Here is a 13,888-nt window from a genome sequence, read left to right as displayed (position 1 = left end):
CACAGTGAGGAGACGCTTCCAAAGATTCCTCCTTTCATCACCCCCTACACACAGTGAGGATACGCTTCTAAAGATTCCTCCTTCCTTTCATCACCCCCTACACACAGTGAGGATACGCTTCCAAAGATTCCTCCTTTCATCACCCCCTACACACAGTGAGGATACGCTTCTAAAGATTCCTCCTTCCTTTCATCACCCCCTACACACAGTGAGGAAACGCTTCTAAAGATTCCTCCTTCCTTTCATCACCCCCTACACACCTCTAAAGATTCCTCCTTCCTTTCATCACCCCCTACACACAGTGAGGAGACGCTTCCAAAGATTCCTCCATTTCATCACCCCCTACACACAGTGAGGATACGCTTCTAAAGATTCCTCCTTCCTTTCATCACCCCCTACACACATACAGCTTCTAAAGATTCCTCCTTCCTTTCATCACCCCCTACACACAGTGAGGAGACGCTTCCAAAGATTCCTCCTTTCATCACCCCCTACACACAGTGAGGATACGCTTCCAAAGATTCCTCCTTCCTTTCATCACCCCCCTACACACAGTGAGGAGACGCTTCTGAAGATTCCTCCTTCCTTTCATCACCCCCTACACACAGTGAGGAGACGCTTCTAAAGATTCCTCCTTCCTTTCATCACCCCTACACACAGTGAGGAGACGCTTCAAAGATTCCTCCTTTCATCACCCCCTACACACAGTGAGGAGACGCTTCAAAGATTCCTCCTTCCTTTCATCACCCCCTACACACAGTGAGGAGACGCTTCCAAAGATTCCTCCTTTCATCACCCCCTACACACAGTGAGGAGACGCTTCAAAGATTCCTCCTTCCTTTCATCACCCCCTACACACAGTGAGGATACGCTTCTAAAGATTCCTCCTTCCTTTCATCACCCCCTACACACAGTGAGGAGACGCTTCCAAAGATTCCTCCTTTCATCACCCCCTACACACAGTGAGGAGACGCTTCCAAAGATTCCTCCTTCCTTTCATCACCCCCTACACACAGTGAGGATACGCTTCTAAAGATTCCTCCTTCCTTTCATCACCCCCTACACACAGTGAGGATACGCTTCTAAAGATTCCTCCTTCCTTTCATCACCCCCTACACACAGTGAGGATACGCTTCAAAGATTCCTCCTTCCTTTCATCACCCCCTACACACAGTGAGGATACGCTTCTAAAGATTCCTCCTTCCTTTCATCACCCCCTACACACAGTGAGGATACGCTTCCAAAGATTCCTCCTTCCTTTCATCACCCCCTACACACAGTGAGGATACGCTTCAAAGATTCCTCCTTCCTTTCATCACCCCCTACACACAGTGAGGATACGCTTCAAAGATTCCTCCTTCCTTTCATCACCCCCTACACACAGTGAGGATACGCTTCTAAAGATTCCTCCTTTCATCACCCCCTACACACAGTGAGGAGACGCTTCAAAGATTCCTCCTTCCTTTCATCACCCCCTACACACAGTGAGGAGACGCTTCCAAAGATTCCAAAGATTCCTCCTTTCATCACCCCCTACACACAGTGAGGAGACGCTTCCAAAGATTCCTCCTTCCTTTCATCACCCCCTACACACAGTGAGGATACGCTTCTAAAGATTCCTCCTTCCTTTCATCACCCCCTACACACTGCTTCAAAGATTCCTCCTTTCATCACCCCCTACACACAGTGAGGATACGCTTCCAAAGATTCCTCCTTCCTTTCATCACCCCCTACACACAGTGAGGAGACGCTTCCAAAGATTCCTCCTTTCATCACCCCCTACACACAGTGAGGATACGCTTCCAAAGATTCCTCCTTCCTTTCATCACCCCCTACACACAGTGAGGATACGCTTCTAAAGATTCCTCCTTCCTTTCATCACCCCCTACACACAGTGAGGAGACGCTTCCAAAGATTCCTCCTTTCATCACCCCCTACACACAGTGAGGATACGCTTCCAAAGATTCCTCCTTCCTTTCATCACCCCCTACACACAGTGAGGATACGCTTCTAAAGATTCCTCCTTCCTTTCATCACCCCCTACACACAGTGAGGAGACGCTTCCAAAGATTCCTCCTTCCTTTCATCACCCCCTACACACAGTGAGGATACGCTTCCAAAGATTCCTCCTTCCTTTCATCACCCCTACACACAGTGAGGATACGCTTCTAAAGATTCCTCCTTCCTTTCATCACCCCCTACACACAGTGAGGAGACGCTTCCAAAGATTCCTCCTTCCTTTCATCACCCCTACACACACTCTTCAAAGATTCCTCCTTCCTTTCATCACCCCTACACACAGTGAGGATACGCTTCTAAAGATTCCTCCTTCCTTTCATCACCCCCTACACACAGTGAGGATACGCTTCTAAAGATTCCTCCTTCCTTTCATCACCCCCTACACACAGTGAGGATACGCTTCTAAAGATTCCTCCTTCCTTTCATCACCCCCTACACACAGTGAGGAGACGCTTCCAAAGATTCCTCCTTCCTTTCATCACCCCCTACACACAGTGAGGATACGCTTCTAAAGATTCCTCCTTCCTTTCATCACCCCCTACACACAGTGAGGATACGCTTCCAAAGATTCCTCCTTTCATCACCCCCTACACACAGTGAGGATACGCTTCTAAAGATTCCTCCTTTCATCACCCCCTACACACAGTGAGGAGACGCTTCCAAAGATTCCTCCTTCCTTTCATCACCCCCTACACACAGTGAGGATACGCTTCCAAAGATTCCTCCTTTCATCACCCCCTACACACAGTGAGGAGACGCTTCCAAAGATTCCTCCTTCCTTTCATCACCCCCTACACACAGTGAGGAAAGGCTTCCAAAGATTCCTCCTTCCTTTCATCACCCCCTACACACAGTGAGGAGACGCTTCCAAAGATTCCTCCTTCCTTTCATCACCCCCTACACACAGTGAGGAGACGCTTCCAAAGATTCCTCCTTTCATCACCCCCTACACACAGTGAGGAGACGCTTCCAAAGATTCCTCCTTCCTTTCATCACCCCCTACACACAGTGAGGAGACGCTTCCAAAGATTCCTCCTTCCTTTCATCACCCCCTACACACAGTGAGGAGACGCTTCCAAAGATTCCTCCTTCCTTTCATCACCCCCTACACACAGTGAGGATACACACGCTTCCAAAGATTCCTCCTTCCTTTCATCACCCCCTACACACAGTGAGGAAGGCTTCCAAAGATTCCTCCTTCCTTTCATCACCCCCTACACACAGTGAGGATACGCTTCCAAAGCTTACACAGTGAAAGATTCCTCCTTCCTTTCATCACCCCCTACACACAGTGAGGATACGCTTCCAAAGATTCCTCCTTTCATCACCCCCTACACACAGTGAGGAAAGGCTTCCAAAGATTCCTCCTTCCTTTCATCACCCCCTACACACAGTGAGGATACGCTTCCAAAGATTCCTCCTTTCATCACCCCCTACACAGTGAGGATACGCTTCTCAAAGATTCCTCCTTTCATCACCCCCTACACACAGTGAGGATCCTCTTCCAAAGATTCCTCCTTCCTTTCATTACAAACATCTAAAGATTCCTCCTTTCATCACCCCCTACACACAGTGAGGATACGCTTCAAAGATTCCTCCTTTCATCACCCCCTACACACAGTGAGGAGACGCTTCCAAAGATTCCTCCTTCCTACACACAGTTTTACACACATCCAAAGATTTCCTTCCTTTCATCACCCCCTACACACAGTGAGGAGACGCTTCCAAAGATTCCTCCTTCCTTTCATTACACACAGTGAGGAGACGCTTCCAAAGATTCCTCCTTTCATCACCCCCTACACACAGTGAGGAGACGCTTCCAAAGATTCCTCCTTCCTTTCATCACCCCCTACACACAGTGAGGATACTAAAGCTTCTAAAGATTCCTCCTTCCTTTCATCACCCCCTACACACAGTGAGGATACGCTTCCAAAGATTCCTCCTTTCATCACCCCCTACACACAGTGAGGATACGCTTCCAAAGATTCCTCCTTTCATCACCCCCTACACACAGTGAGGATACGCTTCAAAGATTCCTCCTTCCTTTCATCACCCCCTACACACAGTGAGGATACGCTTCCAAAGATTTCCTTCCTTTCATCACCCCCTACACACAGTGAGGATACGCTTCAAAGATTCCTCCTTCCTTTCATCACCCCCTACACACAGTGAGGAAACGCTTCTAAAGATTCCTCCTTCCTTTCATCACCCCCTACACACAGTGAGGATACGCTTCTAAAGATTCCTCCTTCCTTTCATCACCCCCTACACACAGTGAGGAGAGATTCCTCCTTCCTTTCATCACCCCCTACACACAGTTACAAAGATTCCTTCCTTTCATCACCCCCTACACACAGTTCCTAAAGATTCCTCCTTCCTTTCATCACCCCCTACACACAGTGAGGATACGCTTCTAAAGATTCCTCCTTCCTTTCATCACCCCCTACACACAGTGAGGAAAGATTCCTCCTTCCTTTCATCACCCCCTACACACAGTGAGGAGACGCTTCCAAAGATTCCTCCTTTCATCACCCCCTACACACAGTGAGGATACAAAGATTCCTCCTTCCTTTCATCACCCCCTACACACAAAGATTCCTCCTTCCTTTCATCACCCCCTACACACAGTGAGGAGACGCTTCCAAAGATTCCTCCTTCCTTTCATCACCCCCTACACACAGTGAGGAGACGCTTCCAAAGATTCCTCCTTCCTTTCATCACCCCCTACACACAGTGAGGAGACGCTTCAAAGATTTCCTTCCTTTCATCACCCCTACACACAGTGAGGAGACGCTTCCAAAGATTCCTTCCTTTCATCACCCCCTACACACAGTGAGGAGACGCTTCCAAAGATTCCTCCTTTCATCACCCCCTACACACAGTGAGGACGCTTCAAAGATTCCTCCTTCCTTTCATCACCCCCTACACACAGTCCTTCTAAAGATACACACAGTCCTCTAAAGATTCCTCCTTTCATCACCCCCTACACACAGTGAGGAGACGCTTCCAAAGATTCCTCCTTTCATCACCCCCTACACACAGTGAGGATACGCTTCCAAAGATTCCTCCTTCCTTTCATCACCCCCTACACACAGTGAGGATACGCTTCTAAAGATTCCTCCTTCCTTTCATCACCCCTACACACAGTGAGGATACGCTTCTAAAGATTCCTCCTTCCTTTCATCACCCCCTACACACAGTGAGGATACGCTTCCAAAGATTCCTCCTTCCTTTCATCACCCCCTACACACAGTGAGGATACGCTTCTAAAGATTCCTCCTTCCTTTCATCACCCCCTACACACAGTGAGGATACGCTTCTAAAGATTCCTCCTTCCTTTCATCACCCCCTACACACAGTGAGGATACGCTTCTAAAGATTCCTCCTTCCTTTCATCACCCCCTACACACAGTGAGGATACGCTTCCAAAGATTCCTCCTTCCTTTCATCACCCCCTACACACAGTGAGGATACGCTTCTAAAGATTCCTCCTTCCTTTCATCACCCCCTACACACAGTGAGGATACGCTTCTAAAGATTCCTCCTTCCTTTCATCACCCCCTACACACAGTGAGGATACGCTTCTAAAGATTCCTCCTTTCATCACCCCCTACACACAGTGAGGAGACGCTTCCAAAGATTCCTCCTTCCTTTCATCACCCCCTACACACTCCAAAGATTCCTCCTTTCATCACCCCCTACACACAGTGAGGAGACGCTTCCAAAGATTCCTCCTTCCTTTCATCACCCCCTACACACAGTGAGGATACGCTTCTAAAGATTCCTCCTTCCTTTCATCACCCCCTACACACAGTGAGGATACGCTTCTAAAGATTCCTCCTTCCTTTCATCACCCCCTACACACAGTGAGGATACGCTTCCAAAGATTCCTCCTTTCATCACCCCCTACACACAGTGAGGATACGCTTCTAAAGATTCCTCCTTCCTTTCATCACCCCCTACACACAGTGAGGAAACGCTTCTAAAGATTCCTCCTTCCTTTCATCACCCCCTACACACAGTGAGGATACGCTTCTAAAGATTCCTCCTTCCTTTCATCACCCCCTACACACAGTGAGGAGACGCTTCCAAAGATTCCTCATTTCATCACCCCCTACACACAGTGAGGATACGCTTCTAAAGATTCCTCCTTCCTTTCATCACCCCCTACACACAGTGAGGATACGCTTCTAAAGATTCCTCCTTCCTTTCATCACCCCCTACACACAGTGAGGAGACGCTTCAAAGATTCCTCCTTTCATCACCCCCTACACACAGTGAGGATACGCTTCCAAAGATTCCTCCTTCCTTTCATCACCCCCTACACACAGTGAGGAGACGCTTCCAAAGATTCCTCCTTCCTTTCATCACCCCCTACACACAGTGAGGAGACGCTTCTAAAGATTCCTCCTTCCTTTCATCACCCCCTACACACAGTGAGGAGACGCTTCCAAAGATTCCTCCTTTCATCACCCCTACACACAGTGAGGAGACGCTTCAAAGATTACACACAGTGAGGAGACGCTTCCAAAGATTCCTCCTTTCCTTTCATCACCCCCTACACACAGTGAGGAGACGCTTCCAAAGATTCCTCCTTTCATCACCCCCTACACACAGTGAGGAGACGCTTCCAAAGATTCCTCCTTCCTTTCATCACCCCCTACACACAGTGAGGATACGCTTCTAAAGATTCCTCCTTCCTTTCATCACCCCCTACACACAGTGAGGAGACGCTTCCAAAGATTCCTCCTTTCATCACCCCCTACACACAGTGAGGATACGCTTCCAAAGATTCCTCCTTCCTTTCATCACCCCCTACACACAGTGAGGATACGCTTCTAAAGATTCCTCCTTCCTTTCATCACCCCCTACACACAGTGAGGATACGCTTCTAAAGATTCCTCCTTCCTTTCATCACCCCCTACACACAGTGAGGATACGCTTCTAAAGATTCCTCCTTCCTTTCATCACCCCCTACACACAGTGAGGATACGCTTCTAAAGATTCCTCCTTCCTTTCATCACCCCCTACACACAGTGAGGATACGCTTCCAAAGATTCCTCCTTCCTTTCATCACCCCCTACACACAGTGAGGATACGCTTCTAAAGATTCCTCCTTCCTTTCATCACCCCCTACACACAGTGAGGATACGCTTCTAAAGATTCCTCCTTCCTTTCATCACCCCCTACACACAGTGAGGATACGCTTCTAAAGATTCCTCCTTTCATCACCCCCTACACACAGTGAGGAGACGCTTCTGAAGATTCCTCCTTCCTTTCATCACCCCCTACACACAGTGAGGAGACGCTTCAAAGATTCCTCCTTTCATCACCCCCTACACACAGTGAGGAGACGCTTCCAAAGATTCCTCCTTCCTTTCATCACCCCCTACACACAGTGAGGATACGCTTCTAAAGATTCCTCCTTCCTTTCATCACCCCCTACACACAGTGAGGAGATGCTTCCAAAGATTCCTCCTTTCATCACCCCTACACACAGTGAGGATACGCTTCCAAAGATTCCTCCTTCCTTTCATCACCCCTACACAGTGAGGAGACGCTTCCAAAGATTACGCTTCAAAGATTCCTTCCTTTCATCACCCCCTACACACAGTGAGGATACGCTTCCAAAGATTCCTCCTTCCTTTCATCACCCCCTACACACAGTGAGGATACGCTTCTAAAGATTCCTCCTTCCTTTCATCACCCCCTACACACAGTGAGGAGACGCTTCCAAAGATTCCTCCTTTCATCACCCCCTACACACAGTGAGGATACGCTTCCAAAGATTCCTCCTTCCTTTCATCACCCCCTACACACAGTGAGGATACGCTTCTAAAGATTCCTCCTTCCTTTCATCACCCCCTACACACAGTGAGGAGACGCTTCCAAAGATTCCTCCTTCCTTTCATCACCCCCTACACACAGTGAGGATACGCTTCCAAAGATTCCTCCTTCCTTTCATCACCCCCTACACACAGTGAGGATACGCTTCTAAAGATTCCTCCTTCCTTTCATCACCCCCTACACACAGTGAGGAGACGCTTCCAAAGATTCCTCCTTCCTTTCATCACCCCCTACACACAGTGAGGATACTCTTCCAAAGATTCCTCCTTCCTTTCATCACCCCTACACACAGTGAGGATACGCTTCTAAAGATTCCTCCTTCCTTTCATCACCCCCTACACACAGTGAGGATACGCTTTTCTAAAGATTCCTCCTTCCTTTCATCACCCCCTACACACAGTGAGGATACGCTTCTAAAGATTCCTCCTTCCTTTCATCACCCCCTACACACAGTGAGGAGACGCTTCAAAGATTCCTCCTTCCTTTCATCACCCCCTACACACAGTGAGGATACGCTTCTAAAGATTCCTCCTTCCTTTCATCACCCCCTACACACAGTGAGGATACGCTTCCAAAGATTCCTCCTTTCATCACCCCCTACACACAGTGAGGATACGCTTCTAAAGATTCCTCCTTTCATCACCCCCTACACACAGTGAGGAGACGCTTCCAAAGATTCCTCCTTCCTTTCATCACCCCCTACACACAGTGAGGATACGCTTCCAAAGATTCCTCCTTTCATCACCCCCTACACACAGTGAGGAAAGGCTTCCAAAGATTCCTCCTTCCTTTCATCACCCCCTACACACAGTGAGGATACGCTTCTAAAGATTCCTCCTTCCTTTCATCACCCCCTACACACAGTGAGGATACGCTTCTAAAGATTCCTCCTTCCTTTCATCACCCCCTACACACAGTGAGGATACGCTTCCAAAGATTCCTCCTTTCATCACCCCTACACACAGTTCATCTAAAGATTCCCCCTCACACACAGTGAGGAGACGCTTCCAAAGATTCCTCCTCCTTTCATCACCCCCTACACACAGTGAGGATACGCTTCTAAAGATTCCTCCTTCCTTTCATCACCCCTACACACAGTGAGGATACGCTTCCAAAGATTCCTCCTTCCTTTCATCACCCCCTACACACAGTGAGGAGACGTTTCTAAAGATTCCTCCTTCCTTTCATCACCCCCTACACACAGTGAGGATACGCTTCTAAAGATTCCTCCTTCCTTTCATCACCCCCTACACACAGTGAGGATACGCTTCTAAAGATTCCTCCTTCCTTTCATCACCCCCTACACACAGTGAGGATACGCTTCCAAAGATTCCTCCTTCCTTTCATCACCCCCTACACACAGTGAGGATACGCTTCCAAAGATTCCTCCTTCCTTTCATCACCCCCTACACACAGTGAGGAGACGCTTCCAAAGATTCCTCCTTTCATCACCCCCTACACACAGTGAGGATACGCTTCCAAAGATTCCTCCTTCCTTTCATCACCCCCTACACACAGTGAGGATCCTCTTCCAAAGATTCCTCCTTCCTTTCATCACCCCCTACACACAGTGAGGAAAGGCTTCCAAAGATTCCTCCTTCCTTTCATCACCCCCTACACACAGTGAGGATACGCTTCCAAAGATTCCTCCTTTCATCACCCCCTACACAGTGAGGATACGCTTCTAAAGATTCCTCCTTTCATCACCCCCTACACACAGTGAGGATCCTCTTCCAAAGATTCCTCCTTCCTTTCATCACCCCCTACAAACAGTGAGGATACACTTCTAAAGATTCCTCCTTTCATCACCCCCTACACACAGTGAGGATACGCTTCCAAAGATTCCTCCTTTCATCACCCCCTACACACAGTGAGGATCCTCTTCCAAAGATTCCTCCTTCCTTTCATCACCCCCTACAAACAGTGAGGATACACTTCTAAAGATTCCTCCTTTCATCACCCCCTACACACAGTGAGGAGACGCTTCCAAAGATTCCTCCTTCCTTTCATCACCCCCTACACACAGTGAGGAAAGGCTTCCAAAGATTCCTCCTTCCTTTCATCACCCCCTACACACAGTGAGGAGACGCTTCCAAAGATTCCTCCTTCCTTTCATCACCCCCTACACACAGTGAGGAGACGCTTCCAAAGATTCCTCCTTTCATCACCCCCTACACACAGTGAGGAGACGCTTCCAAAGATTCCTCCTTCCTTTCATCACCCCCTACACACAGTGAGGAGACGCTTCCAAAGACTCCTCCTTCCTTTCATCACCCCCTACACACAGTGAGGAGACGCTTCCAAAGATTCCTCCTTCCTTTCATCACCCCCTACACACAGTGAGGAGACGCTTCCAAAGATTCCTCCTTCCTTTCATCACCCCCTACACACAGTGAGGAAAGGCTTCCAAAGATTCCTCCTTCCTTTCATCACCCCCTACACACAGTGAGGATACGCTTCCAAAGATTCCTCCTTTCATCACCCCCTACACAGTGAGGAAAGGCTTCCAAAGATTCTTCCTTCCTTTCATCACCCCCTACACACAGTGAGGATACGCTTCCAAAGATTCCTCCTTTCATCACCCCCTACACACAGTGAGGAAAGGCTTCCAAAGATTCCTCCTTCCTTTCATCACCCCCTACACACAGTGAGGATACGCTTCCAAAGATTCCTCCTTTCATCACCCCTACACAGTGAGGATACGCTTCTAAAGATTCCTCCTTTCATCACCCCCTACACACAGTGAGGATCCTCTTCCAAAGATTCCTCCTTCCTTTCATCACCCCCTACAAACAGTGAGGATACACTTCTAAAGATTCCTCCTTTCATCACCCCCTACACACAGTCCTCAAAGATTCCTCCTTCCTTTCATCACCCCTACACACAGTGAGGAGACGCTTCCAAAGATTCCTCCTTTCATCACCCCCTACACACAGTCCAAAGATTCCTCCTTCCTTTCATCACCCCCTACACACAGTGAGGAGACGCTTCCAAAGACTCCTCCTTCCTTTCATCACCCCCTACACACAGTGAGGAGACGCTTCCAAAGATTCCTCCTTCCTTTCATCACCCCCTACACACAGTGAGGAGACGCTTCCAAAGATTCCTCCTTCCTTTCATCACCCCCTACACACAGTGAGGAAAGGCTTCCAAAGATTCCTCCTTCCTTTCATCACCCCCTACACACAGTGAGGATACGCTTCCAAAGATTCCTCCTTTCATCACCCCCTACACAGTGAGGAAAGGCTTCCAAAGATTCTTCCTTCCTTTCATCACCCCCTACACACAGTGAGGATACGCTTCCAAAGATTCCTCCTTTCATCACCCCCTACACACAGTGAGGAAAGGCTTCCAAAGATTCCTCCTTCCTTTCATCACCCCCTACACACAGTGAGGATACGCTTCCAAAGATTCCTCCTTTCATCACCCCCTACACAGTGAGGATACGCTTCTAAAGATTCCTCCTTTCATCACCCCCTACACACAGTGAGGATCCTCTTCCAAAGATTCCTCCTTCCTTTCATCACCCCCTACAAACAGTGAGGATACACTTCTAAAGATTCCTCCTTTCATCACCCCCTACACACAGTGAGGATACGCTTCCAAAGATTCCTCCTTTCATCACCCCCTACACACAGTGAGGATCCTCTTCCAAAGATTCCTCCTTCCTTTCATCACCCCCTACAAACAGTGAGGATACACTTCTAAAGATTCCTCCTTTCATCACCCCCTACACACAGTGAGGAGACGCTTCCAAAGATTCCTCCTTCCTTTCATCACCCCCTACAAACAGTGAGGATACACTTCTAAAGATTCCTCCTTTCATCACCCCCTACACACAGTGAGGATACGCTTCCAAAGATTCCTCCTTTCATCACCCCCTACACACAGTGAGGAGACGCTTCCAAAGATTCCTCCTTCCTTTCATCACCCCCTACACACAGTGAGGATACGCTTCCAAAGATTCCTCCTTTCATCACCCCCTACACACAGTGAGGAGACGCTTCCAAAGATTCCTCCTTCCTTTCATCACCCCCTACAAACAGTGAGGATACACTTCTAAAGATTCCTCCTTTCATCACCCCCTACACACAGTGAGGAGACGCTTCCAAAGATTCCTCCTTCCTTTCATCACCCCCTACACACAGTGAGGATACGCTTCCAAAGATTCCTCCCTTCATCACCCCCTACACACAGTGAGGAGACGCTTCCAAAGATTCCTCCTTTCATCACCCCCTACACACAGTGAGGGTACGCTTCCAAAGATTCCTCCTTCCTTTCATCACCCCCTACACACAGTGAGGAAAGGCTTCCAAAGATTCCTCCTTCCTTTCATCACCCCCTACACACAGTGAGGAGACGCTTCCAAAGATTCCTCCTTCCTTTCATCACCCCCTACACACAGTGAGGATACGCTTCCAAAGATTCCTCCTTCCTTTCATCACCCCCTACACACAGTGAGGAGACGCTTCTGAAGATTCCTCCTTCCTTTCATCACCCCCTACACACAGTGAGGAGACGCTTCTAAAGATTCCTCCTTCCTTTCATCACCCCCTACACACAGTGAGGATACGCTTCTAAAGATTCCTCCTTCCTTTCATCACCCCCTACACACAGTGAGGATACGCTTCCAAAGATTCCTCCTTTCATCACCCCCTACACACAGTGAGGATACGCTTCCAAAGATTCCTCCTTTCATCACCCCCTTCCAAAGATTCCTCCTTTCATCACCCCCTACACACAGTGAGGATACGCTTCTAAAGATTCCTCCTTCCTTTCATCACCCCCTACACACAGTGAGGATACGCTTCCAAAGATTCCTCCTTTCATCACCCCCTACACACAGTGAGGATACGCTTCTAAAGATTCCTCCTTCCTTTCATCACCCCCTACACACAGTGAGGAAACGCTTCTAAAGATTCCTCCTTCCTTTCATCACCCCCTACACACAGTGAGGATACGCTTCTAAAGATTCCTCCTTCCTTTCATCACCCCCTACACACAGTGAGGAGACGCTTCCAAAGATTCCTCATTTCATCACCCCCTACACACAGTGAGGATACGCTTCTAAAGATTCCTCCTTCCTTTCATCACCCCCTACACACAGTGAGGATACGCTTCTAAAGATTCCTCCTTCCTTTCATCACCCCCTACACACAGTGAGGAGACGCTTCCAAAGATTCCTCCTTTCATCACCCCCTACACACAGTGAGGATACGCTTCCAAAGATTCCTCCTTCCTTTCATCACCCCCTACACACAGTGAGGAGACGCTTCTGAAGATTCCTCCTTCCTTTCATCACCCCCTACACACAGTGAGGAGACGCTTCTAAAGATTCCTCCTTCCTTTCATCACCCCCTACACACAGTGAGGAGACGCTTCCAAAGATTCCTCCTTTCATCACCCCCTACACACAGTGAGGAGACGCTTCTGAAGATTCCTCCTTCCTTTCATCACCCCCTACACACAGTGAGGAGACGCTTCCAAAGATTCCTCCTTTCATCACCCCCTACACACAGTGAGGAGACGCTTCCAAAGATTCCTCCTTCCTTTCATCACCCCCTACACACAGTGAGGATACGCTTCTAAAGATTCCTCCTTCCTTTCATCACCCCCTACACACAGTGAGGAGACGCTTCCAAAGATTCCTCCTTTCATCACCCCCTACACACAGTGAGGATACGCTTCCAAAGATTCCTCCTTCCTTTCATCACCCCCTACACACAGTGAGGGTACGCTTCTAAAGATTCCTCCTTCCTTTCATCACCCCCTACACACAGTGAGGATACGCTTCTAAAGATTCCTCCTTCCTTTCATCACCCCCTACACACAGTGAGGAGACGCTTCCAAAGATTCCTCCTTCCTTTCATCACCCCCTACACACAGTGAGGATACGCTTCTAAAGATTCCTCCTTCCTTTCATCACCATCTACACACAGTGAGGATACGCTTCTAAAGATTCCTCCTTCCTTTCATCACCCCCTACACACAGTGAGGATACGCTTCTAAAGATTCCTCCTTC

This window comes from Oncorhynchus keta, chromosome 32 (genome assembly GCF_023373465.1).
Source record: "Oncorhynchus keta strain PuntledgeMale-10-30-2019 chromosome 32, Oket_V2, whole genome shotgun sequence".
Lineage (NCBI taxonomy): Eukaryota > Metazoa > Chordata > Actinopteri > Salmoniformes > Salmonidae > Oncorhynchus > Oncorhynchus keta.
The sequence above is the reverse complement of the archived record's forward strand: the minus strand, read 5'-3'. Positions refer to the sequence as shown.